Genomic DNA, 11956 nt, shown 5'->3' with positions numbered 1-11956 from the left:
GGTGCGTACCCGCAGGCAAGGTTTGAGAGAACCTGCATACCCAGAGATAAACATATTTATAAAGACTTTCTCTCTTTCTTGGAGTTTGACATGGATAGCAGAGGCATAAGACTTGCTTAAGAGGGTAGTATGACTGTTGATAGAGCCATACCAACTGTAAATAGCCATGGTGACATTTTTTAGTGTAACACACCATATGAGAAAGTTATGTCCTACTTAACCTTTTGACAAACAACTAAAACATTTGCAGGTAGTCCTACCACATGGTAGTCCCACATGACACCACGTGGCACCTGACATCAATAGTAAGGATAGTGATTTGGATGTACGGTGAACTGAATGAAGGAATATTCTAGACTAATCTAGACCAACACATGGCAAGACTGAATTGGCCAAATAAAGCCTAATTGAGGGACACCATTTGGCCCAATCACGGGGTACCACGTGACACCCTGCAATTGGCCAGTTAGGCTCAGACAAAGCCAAAATTTGAATGAAACTTGTCAGGTTACTTATATATGGCTAGTTTGGAGGTTTAGCTATTTTCGGCAATAGTTTTGGTGCTAATGGCTGAGTATGAGATTTTTACATAGAGGAAAACCAAATGGTTTGGTGGGCTTCCAAGTTGGTAGACCCAACAAAATCCATGGGCATACAAAGCAACAAATGATAAACAATACTGATGGGAAATAACCTATATCCGCTAGAATTTTCATGGTGCCTTGTCATATTTTAAAATAATCAATGGTGGTCTACGAGGATCGAAACCGTGACCACCCACATTGACAGCAACCACATATAACTACCGAAACCAATTGCACCAAGTGTCACATTGTTATCAATGTTGTAGAACTTGTATAAGAAGTGGATTCCATAATTCATCACAGAGAGAGGTAGGTAGAAGGGAAGAACCCAATCGAAGGAACAATTTGTCAGGACCTTGTGCACTAAGAAACATGAGCGTGCATTATCTTTGAGAGAATCTATAGGGAATATTATAATAATATTCCCTAAAGAATCTGTAGTGAATATTTGGAAATCGCTAAATCTGTAGAGGTCACAGTAAAAAAATTGGCTAGTTGTATAAGATAATTTCATGATTTTTTGTAGGGGATCTGATGGTGTAGTCCATTTCACCGTATGACCAACCCATTTTTAGGTCATCCTTGGAATCAAAGGTATAAGGTGTAATTTTTCCATGTTTTCATTTTTTTTTTTTTATATTAATGCATGTGGCCTCCCCACTTTGAGGAGAGCTCGAACATATAGTCCACATTGGATGAATTCCTTTATCATGTTTTGTGTGCTCCTTGTATTTAGGGTTTCCTTCAATTTTTTTCTTTTTTAAAGTGTATGAACATGTGGTTTTCATGCTCTTTTTTGATGGACTTTTGAATACATTAATGAAATAAAAATTGAGGATCAGCCTAGCAGAAGTCGTTTTAGAAGTGGAAGGATGTTCATTGAACTTGTTTTTGTATAGACTACAGGGTTTTCCAAATCCATCTCTTGTCACTAGTGAAAAATGGCTAGAGTGTCTCGCTAGACTTTCTAACAATATATTGGTGCTCAAATTTTCCTAGTAAATGAGGACATCTTGAGACTACACCAATGAGGATCCTCGATCCTCCCACTCTGGGTGAAAACGGTTAGTCTACTTTGCACTACTCGGGCTAATTCCTTATCATAATCAAAATTAAATTGACATGGTAAAATAATGTAAGTTAAAAATATTTTCTATTTAAAAAATAAATAGAACAAAATACTACTCATTTATGGGGTGGTTTGTCTCTGGTTGATATTGGTGTTGTTCATTTTTAATTCTAGTCCTAGTTCTGGTACTATGTTAGTGGTTTCTTGCGCTCTCTTATTCTATTAAACTTCAGAGTGAGAAGATGGATTCAGTAGATGTTTAGTTGCAATGCTTCATTTGAGGGATTGCATGGTTTACTAATGACAGAAGCTTGTAGGAGGCTTTCAATCCCTATGGTGAAGTCGTGGAATCAAAGATTATCAGTGATCAAGGAACAAGTAGATCGTGTGGATTCAACTTCTTGACCTTCAATTATGAGCAATCGATGAGGGATGCTATCGATGCAATGAATGGAAATATGCTTGATGGAAGGAGCATCCCCATTAATCTATCCCAATTCAGAGGAAACGGGGGTGGTGGTGGTGGAGGCAATGGCTCTCCTGGCTACCGTGGGGGCTGTGGGGGCAGTGGTGGTGGGGGTTATAGTGGAAGCCATTATCGTGGCGACCATGGTTATGGTGCTAGTGGTGGCTATAGTGGTGGTGGTGGTGGTGGTTATGTTGGTGGCAATGGAGGCTATGGTGATGGTGGCAGTTCTCGCTATGGTGGTGGTGGTAGCTAGAAGAGATAGGCAATATGATGCTGAGCTAGGATTTTTTTTGTGTATAACTGGTCTTCTGTTTTGGTTCTATAATAATATTGTTGGTGGTAGAGCTATATGCTCGTAATTGTCTGTGGGCTTGGTATTTCAATGTTTTGTGAACTATATATCATTGTTGATATGGATCTATGTTTCTCTCAATGAGCTATATCGAAGCTGAAAATCTGGTTCTAATACGTCTATAATTGCCATCTGAATATGCACTATAAGGTTTTACTAAAAGGAAAATAGGACATATTATTGAATAAAGAGTATGCTAAATAAAATAATTCTTTTTAGGAAATAAAAGTGGTACACATATAACATGTGAAAACTTATTAAAAATAAAATATTAGTATGACTAAATGATGTTTAAAATAAAATATCATATTTCTCACAAAACATAAGTGTTGGTAAAAATTAAAAAGGAATTTAAAAATCAAAAGGTAGAAGTTAGGAAAATTTGGTTCAAATGAATTTAATAGAAATGTTGTAGCTAAAACAATATGGCATCAACTCTTATTGTTATTCATGTTGTAACAAAACATTTAATCTATTTGATTTAATTTTTCTAAATAGTAAGTATTGGAAGAAAAACTAAACCAATTTTAATTTCTTGAATATTAATCAATTTTATCATGTCAAAGTATTTCTAAGCACCACATATTACGAGTAAAATAAATAGATGAAAAATGAAAAACGAATTAATAGTAAAAACAAAATAAGAGGAGTATTTTTATAGTATTTAAATTTATGTGCAAATAAAACCCTGAATAACATGTACTGTTAGAGTTTGGTTCTGAAAAAAACATTTTCAAATATAATTTAAAAAACCTTAAATAATAAGTATTTAAGTATATAAATCGTTATTTCATGCAATATATTGATTAATCATGTTATATCAATAACCTACAGAATCAACTAGTAAATAAGAATTCACATAAAAATAAAGCACATAAAGAAAAGAAAGGAATAGATATTATTAAAAAAAATCCTCGGAGTCACAAGGAAAAAAACTACTATAGCATGTACATGATAACCATAAAAATAATAAATCTTCATCTCTAATGCATTACCATCGTTCAGTCTGCCCAAAAATGTCCCTAGAAAAATCTTCTACATCCTCTTTTAGATGTCTAGAAGTTTGTTTCATTTTAATTTCTCATAAATTCCAAACAAAATTACATTCTTAATTGTTATTTTTATTAAATATAACAAATATTCATCATTTAAGTAACCCTTGATCTAATTATCCACACTAAAATCCTTTGAGTAATATTCTTGGATTAAAAGAAACAACAATGCTTAATTCTCTAATAAAAATATATAGTAAATGAAATTAAAATATAACTCACCCTTTATAATATTCCCCTCATTATTTTACATCTATTATTAATGTAATTCATTAGTCCAGTAAAATTTTTCTAATATATAATATATTAGGTCATAAAATATGTATTTAACGTGCACTTATTTTCAAGAAACATGAGATAAAATCAAAATATTAAATGTAACATGACTTTTCGTTTTAAATTCTTGCATTTATACAAAATATCTCATGAAATCTCAATTATCCTCCCATGCTAAATTGAAACACACACAATTTCATTACCCAGCTATTAGAAATAAAAAAATTGAATTTAAATGAATGAAATTTAAAATGTATATAGTATTTCAATTTCGAATTTAAAATAAAATTTTAATTATAAGTTTGAGACTTTTATATTTTCATATAGATTTCAAATAATTTTCTACGAAATAGAATGAAATATTTCATGTCTTAAAGGCTCAGTCAATCGATAGCAAAAAAAAAGAAAGAGTAAATGTGAGATCCCAATATGTATGGATTAACAATTTCAGTGATTATTTACATACAGAAATACATTTTTTTTGTATATTAAGTATATCAAGGTAGTTATGATAATGTTTAAGGTATATGATCTCAAAGATGATAAAATTACTACTTCATAAGAATATCCAAAACCATAAAAGTACATACCTACATACAACTAATGATTAAGAAATTACATAAACCATCAAGATAATAATGATACATAAGAGTGACTTCCATTTTTAGTTTACTGAAAGTGAGCAGAGGCATCTGGAATTTTCGTTCCCTTTTTATTCATAACATGATTTTCTAGAATTGGTTGTGACTCCACTACTAGAGAGTGTTCATAGCCTTGACAGAGTCATCCACTATCCTAATACTAAGAACTTTTTGGATTCTTGTTTGACCTTTGTGTTAGAGGCCCTTCCTTCAATTTATTTAGCAAATATAGCATTCACAAGATGGGAGGATTACACAATAGACTTAGTCGAATACCACTGACCTTACCCCATTAGGAGCAATCATTCATAGCCCTGGTGGAGATGTCAGCATGCCCCATTAGAAGTTACCTCAAGAGGAGTGGGAGGGTTACTAATTAGATTTTAATCTAATGCCATTGGCCTTGCTCCACTGCTAAGAAGTGTCTATATCCCAGGCAAAGATACGGACATGCCCCACCAAACAAAAAATATGTTCATATCCCTAGGGTAGTATAGTTATAAGGGAAGGTCTCATGTATGGTAATGATGTGACTAACTAATTCCACCAAAGTTTCCATTGAATTTTATGAAATCTTTAACTTACAATTATGAATCAATATGATCCCTTAGTTTTTATGTGTAAGTAGTATGGAAGAGGAATGTGGTGAGGAATATTCAATATAACGGTTACATTACTAAGAAACTAATATCTTATCCCTTTAAATATTGTTACCCCTTAAACAACATTTACAATGTGTCTTTAAATATACATCTAAAAATCTCATTAATATGGTTCATACTAAGGACTCATATAGGTATTCCATTCTACTTTGATTGCATAAAAAATCTTCAAGATGTAAAAGAATTAATCTTTATTCATTATAAACCTAGGAAGCATAAAAATGTTTATTTATATACATGATTTATATACAATGTTTTTAAGAAAAAAAATTGTTAAGAGAATTCAAACAACTAGTGTAACCAATACAACAATTTATCAACTCTAAGACGCTTACCTTTATGTTTGGAAAATAGTAATATATTCAGTACTTGTATAAAAGTATAAGGTGTTTTCTCATTTTAGTTCCTTAAGGGAGTTGATGTCTACACAATGATAAAATGATGTTCACTTAAAGGATTCTTCCCTCCAATCTTCTACAAAATCATAATAATTTGGGTGATTAATTAAATGATAAAACAGTTTTAACATTAATGTATATGAAATATATTCATTGTTTACTTCCTTATTAGAGAAATATGAAATCATGCTAGGATTTTTCATGTGACAACTTATATGTTTTTTATATTCATGGCCATCATAATGAGAAGAGGAATTTTGTGTAGTTTGGAAGGAGTTATTGAAGTTATGATGTATAAATGGTAAAATAAATAAATTCACGTTAGTTCAAAGAAATCTTAGAAATAATTCATTTTCATTTTCATGTAAAATAACCTTTTTATGTCCATAATCATCATAAACAGGTTCGATGTTAGTTACATAGTCATACTTATCATGATTATTTATATAATAAAATAGAGTAGTTGTATGATTGTTGTGAATTTAAACCTACAAGTGAATAAGCATTATTTTATTCATCATGCATATTAGGTTTTGAGTAATGAACATGAACCTGAAATTAATCCACATGAGAACTAATCAAAACACCATCATATACATCTTCTTCTAGATGGACAAATAACCTTCATTCTCTTTTGAAGTTGTCTTCTTCATAATCATCAATATTCACATAATCAAAAACATTAAACATGCTAGGCACAACATAGGTTAGAAGATTATTTCGATTACAAAAAATTTCGAAGAGAAATCCATTGAAAAAATAATAATATATATAATATAGGAGTCATCAAGGGAATAAAATAAAAATATATATACTTAAAAATGTTTAACGCACTTGTAATTGTGGTCCTCTTCAGTAGCATGTCACAAACTTAACCAATTAATCTAGTTTACCAGGAAAATGAATCTTTGACAATTTGTTCCTCGGCGATGGCCCCAAAAGATGTTGGTGCTTAAACTGTCCTGTTAAGTGAGGATAGCCTGACACCACAAGACTGAGGATCCTATATACTCCCACTCTAGGTGACAAGGGCTGGTCTACCTTTTACCACAAGGGTTAATCCTTCTTGGTAATCAAAATTGAATAGTCGTTGTAAAATAATGTAAATTAAATAGGTTTTCTAATTAACAAATAAATATGCAAGATTAATGAATAAATAGTATTTTAAATAAAATAATCCATTTTAGGAAATAGAGGTTGTAGACATAGAACATGTGAAAACTTACTTAAAATAAAATATCATTATGCCTAAATGATGTTTAAATTAATATATCACATTTCTCACAAAACATAAGGGTTAGTACAAATTAAAAATTAAAATAAAAAGAAAAGAAAAAAAGTTAGCAAAAACTCATTTAAAGGCATTTAATATAAAGGATGTAGTTGAAACAATATGGCATCAAGTGCTATTATTATTCATCTCGCAAGAAAACAATTAAACTATATGATTTAATTTTTCTAAATATTAAATACTCAACAAAAAACTAAACCAATTTTAATGTGTGATATATTAATCAATCTGATCATATCAAAAAATTTCGAATCACCACATACTACGACTAAAATAAAGAAATGATAAACGAAAGATAGATTAACAATAAAAATAAAATAGGAGGACCAGTTTTATAATATTTAAATTTATGTGCAAATAAAGCCCTAAATCACATGTATTGTCAGAGTCTGGTTATGCAACAAATAAATTCTAATATTATTTTAAAAACATTAAATAATAAGTATTCAAGTATTTTAATCATCATCTCATGCATTATTATTGAATAATCATGCTATATGAATAACTTGCACAATGAACCAATAAATAAAACCTCAAATAAAAATAATGCACACAGAGAAAAGAAAGAAATAGATATTAATAAATAAAAATCTCCAGTCACAATCAACCACACCACTTTAGCAAGTACATGATGGCTTTAAAAAAAATAACTCTTCATCTCCAATGCACCACCATCCCTCGATCTTCCCAAAAAACTCCCTCGAACAATCTTCTACATCTTCTTTTAAATGTCTGGAAATTCATTTCATTTTTAGTTATAGTGACTTCCATACAAAATTAGATTGATATTTATGATTGTTTATTAACTATAATACATATTCATCGTTTAAATAAATCCCTGCTCAAATACTCCACATTAAAATATTTTGAGTAATATAAAATAATAATTAATTCTCTAATATAAAATATTATAATAAATGAACTTAATATATAACTTACCCTTCATAATGTTCTCGTCATTATCTCACATACATTATTAATGAAATTCAATTTTTACATTAGGTGAGATCCAGTAAATTTTTCCCACTATATAAAACATGAGGTCATAAAATATGTATTAATTGTGCACTTATTTTCTAGAAACATAAGAGAAAATCAAAATATTAAATTTAATACGATTTACCATTTTAAATGCTTGCATTTCTATAAAACCTGTCATGAAATCTCAATGCAATGCTTGCATTTTCTATAAAAGCTTTCATGAAATCTTAATTCTCCTCTAATGCTCTATTGAAATACAATTTCTTTACCAAACCATTAGAAATACAAATTTTGAATTTAAATGAATAAAATTTGAAATGTTTATATGTTTTTAATTTCAAATAAAAAATAAATAAATTTTGATAATGAGTTTCAATGTTTTATATTATATTTTGATATAGATTTCAAATAATTTTCTAAGCATCTTAGAAAATATAACTAGTATGAAATCTCAATAATATATATAATCTATAAATTTGAATTTCAAATAATACTATATATATAATTAAAAAATTTGATAAATAAATACATATATATTTTTTATTTTAAATAATACATTTATAATATATATGAATTAAATATAATACATGTATTATATATAAGAATTTTAATATATGTATTGAATCTCATTACCGAAGGAATTTACAAGTGATGTGAGGTCCCCTATGTTAAATGAAATATTAAATACTTAGTCATATGTTTGATGCAATAATGTTTAATAAATATGAAATGTGGCCCTCATGCAATAACTTGATATAATGTTTCAAACGCTTCGCGTGTTTTAATAATATTTTAATATTAAATACTCCATTCAATGTACTTACGTTGTAGTAAGTATTCCATTGCATATTCGATAAAGAAAAGAGATTCATATGAATAAAAAATCATAAGGTGAATTTGGTTTATGAAATAGGGTTTAATTTTAAAAGGCTTTTGTATAAAACAATATGCTTTGTTATGTACTATAATATCTGTATTTGAATATTTAAATGTTTTGATGGTTAAGATTACATTACTCACCAGATAAATTCTTGAAATTCTAAATAACATTATAAGTTCTCGAAGATATTTATATACGTAAATTGAAATTTGCATTGGAAGTTTAAATATGATTTAATAAAGTTATGGTGAAACTAGATATTTTTAATACTAACTTCTTGAAACTAAACTTGAGTTTTAAAGTTACTTTCACTCTTAATTTTAGACTGCATTTGATTAGTATAAATAGAGAAGTGTTATTTTATTTATTGAAGTATACAAATCTGATTTTAAAATCAATTTTTGACTTGTCCGGTGTGTGCTTAATGATTTTATTAAATTGTAAAGTGTATGATTTCAATATATAATGGGAAATCTTTTAATTATTTAAGTCAATTTTTAAATATTTAGTTTTTATGTTTTACATGAGAATTCCGCAATGATAACCATTGTAAAATTATGTTTATAATTTTTATTACACATATATATGCATATATATTTAAGAGGTCAGCTCCCTTAATCATCCAAACACCAAATTTTAAATATTCTTAATATATATATTTCCCCCTTTTTTTGTGGACATTGTTTCCATATTTTAAGGATTTCTTTATTTTAGAATGGGAATATTAATAACTTTTAATGATATAGCTTACTTAATGTTTTAATTGTCGTGTCTTAAACTTATATGTGATTGAAAATATTAAAATCATAATAAGGTATTACATATGCACATGTATAGTGTGACATTTCTTTAACGACTCTTAGTTGTAAGCCCTACATAGTTTTGTTGTAATCGCTTTTGTTGAGTTGTCTCTTATATTTTATAGAGTGATTTTTTATCACGAGAATAGGAGAGGGAGGTATTTGACAAGGGAGGTACAAGGAACAACAGACAAACTGAATTAAGATCTAAATGAGGTCAAATTGGCAACATCAAAATAAAATGTTTTTTTGTAAATAATATTCTTGAGTAGGCACTATAATGCCGAGCTTTGTCTATATAATATAATATTAGTTTGAGGTTTTTCATATTGCCCTAATTTGTTAATTAATTTTAATAAATTGATAATAGAAAACATTTGGCACAAACCTAGTTACCATTGTATAAATTATATTTTATAACCTTCACAGTTGTTTTCTTCTACCCTTTGTAATTGTCCATCAATGAATCTTCTATTTTCTATAACAATTTACTATATAGGTTCTAGGTATATTTTGATAATCTTCTTTTATTTAGTCACGACACTCAGCCTTTTGTTTCTAAGATATGATAATATGAGTTTACTTAGATAATATTTTCCTTATATTCCAGTGACGTACCTTCTTAGCAAACAATTGAAGCTTGAGTGTGTAGTTCACTAAGCTCAATTGTGTTGATTACTGTAATGTACATTTTGTAGTCTAGCTATGATTTTCGATATCTCTGCTCATGTCTTTAACACAATAACTATTTTGGTGTTGATGCATATACAGTAGCTTATTGTGATAAAAATATGCATTCTTAGTCTCATGCCTAGAGCTTGAAGTAAGCAATATTTAGCAATCACACTTAATATGGATTGTACAGAAGATCACTCTAACCCCCTTGTACTTCTTTTATAATTAGTATTTTCGATCTAAATGAATGTTACATTTTCTTGTAACTAAGCAACACAGAGATCTATCTCAAAAGTTGTAATTTTCTTTTTGATTCGTACTCTACTCATTTGTATCCCATGGGTTAGATCCATATTTTTTATCATGTTTTTCTATTTTAGATTCTTAATACTTCCATAATATTTAAAGCCTTGGTTTCCATTTTGTGATCATTACTTTGAGATTCCCAACCAAATATAAGGTGAAAACTCATATAACTAGTCTTTGGTAGGCACAATTGTATGTACTTGTGCCACATAGGCCTTGTACCTTTTTCAAAATATTTTTTATAGAATGATGTCATAATACTCATTCAGAATTAATAAATTTGAAAATTACTAGTTCTAAAAGCATATACTAAACTTTAATAAGTTTAGAAATTAGTGATTCAGTAAAAACCAATAGGACTCCTGAAACTTTACAAAAAAGTTTATATATTAACATTTAATTTATTCACTACAAATGATTGATTTGATATAATGGAATATAATACAAGAATGCAACTATACTTACTTATCTAGTCAAAGCTACACAATTTCATACCAATTCCTATGTACTATCTAATGAAAGCTACACATATGTCTCCTTCAATGTTTCTTTTAATCACAATAATGAACTAATAACACTAAAGTAGGTTTTAACCCCGTAGAAAAATTACGTGCATAAGAATTCTAAAACACAAAAAATAAATAATACGAGAGCATAACACATAAAACACATATACACAGAGCCCCTAGATCCCAAAACCACGACTACCAAACCATCACATCCAAAACCGTCGACCGAAAACCATCGCATCTAAAACCATGTGAAAAAAACATGCACAAAAACATAGGTAGGTCTGCGCAACCTAATATAGGGTCCAAAACCAAAAATTTCACAGTGAGGTTACCTGCACCCCTCAAACCACCTGTCGTTCACCCTGCTACGCAATTGGCACAACGAAGGGGTGTCTCTACGTCCCTTCTAACTCCCCCATTAAGTATGTTGGCTAGTCGTGGAAAGAATATAACACAACCCAACATTCTCCCACTTCTTGTTTTCTTTCCATAGGGGGCCACAAGAGAGCTTAGTCATTTATCGAACCCTTCAATGCCCATTCTTTCTCTACACCAAGAGAACTTCTGAGAGCTCATATATTTTGTCAATGCATCTACAGTATTCTTCAAAGTCTCCACCTTTACTAGCAACACCTTTTTGTCTTCTATCATATCCCTCGCAAAGTGATACTGAACATCAATGTGCTTTGTCTTTGAATGATATTCAGGGTTCTTTGGCAAGAAAATTTCTCTTTGGTTGTCACAGTCTATCCGTAGAGCTCCCTGTACTAACTGCATACTTTAACACAATCTCTAAAACCAAATTGCTTCCTTGCTTGCATGAGTGGCTACCATGTATTTTACCTCTGTAATTGATAGTGCCACTACAGATTGTGTCTTACTCATCCAACTCACTGCACCTCCAAATAGGTTAAACACATAACCACTTGTAGATCTTCTCTAATCTAGATCTCCAACCTAGTGTGCATCAACAAAGCCATGAATATCCAACACTTTGTCCAATCCTTG

The 11956-nt window shown here is 29.8% G+C and overlaps 1 pseudogene; it reads left to right on the top strand.

Moving 5' to 3' along the window:
* Positions 1-1895: 1895 nt before the first annotated feature.
* LOC149138809 (glycine-rich RNA-binding protein GRP2A pseudogene) lies at positions 1896-2375 on the top strand (annotated as a pseudogene).
* Positions 2376-11956: the final 9581 nt, after the last annotated feature.

Source organism: Pinus tabuliformis, chromosome X, assembly GCF_031772625.1.
Source record: "Pinus tabuliformis cultivar Carrire ecotype Pingquan chromosome X, CPIR1, whole genome shotgun sequence".
Taxonomy (NCBI): domain Eukaryota; kingdom Viridiplantae; phylum Streptophyta; class Pinopsida; order Pinales; family Pinaceae; genus Pinus; species Pinus tabuliformis.
The sequence above is the reverse complement of the archived record's forward strand: the minus strand, read 5'-3'. Positions and strand labels throughout refer to the sequence as shown.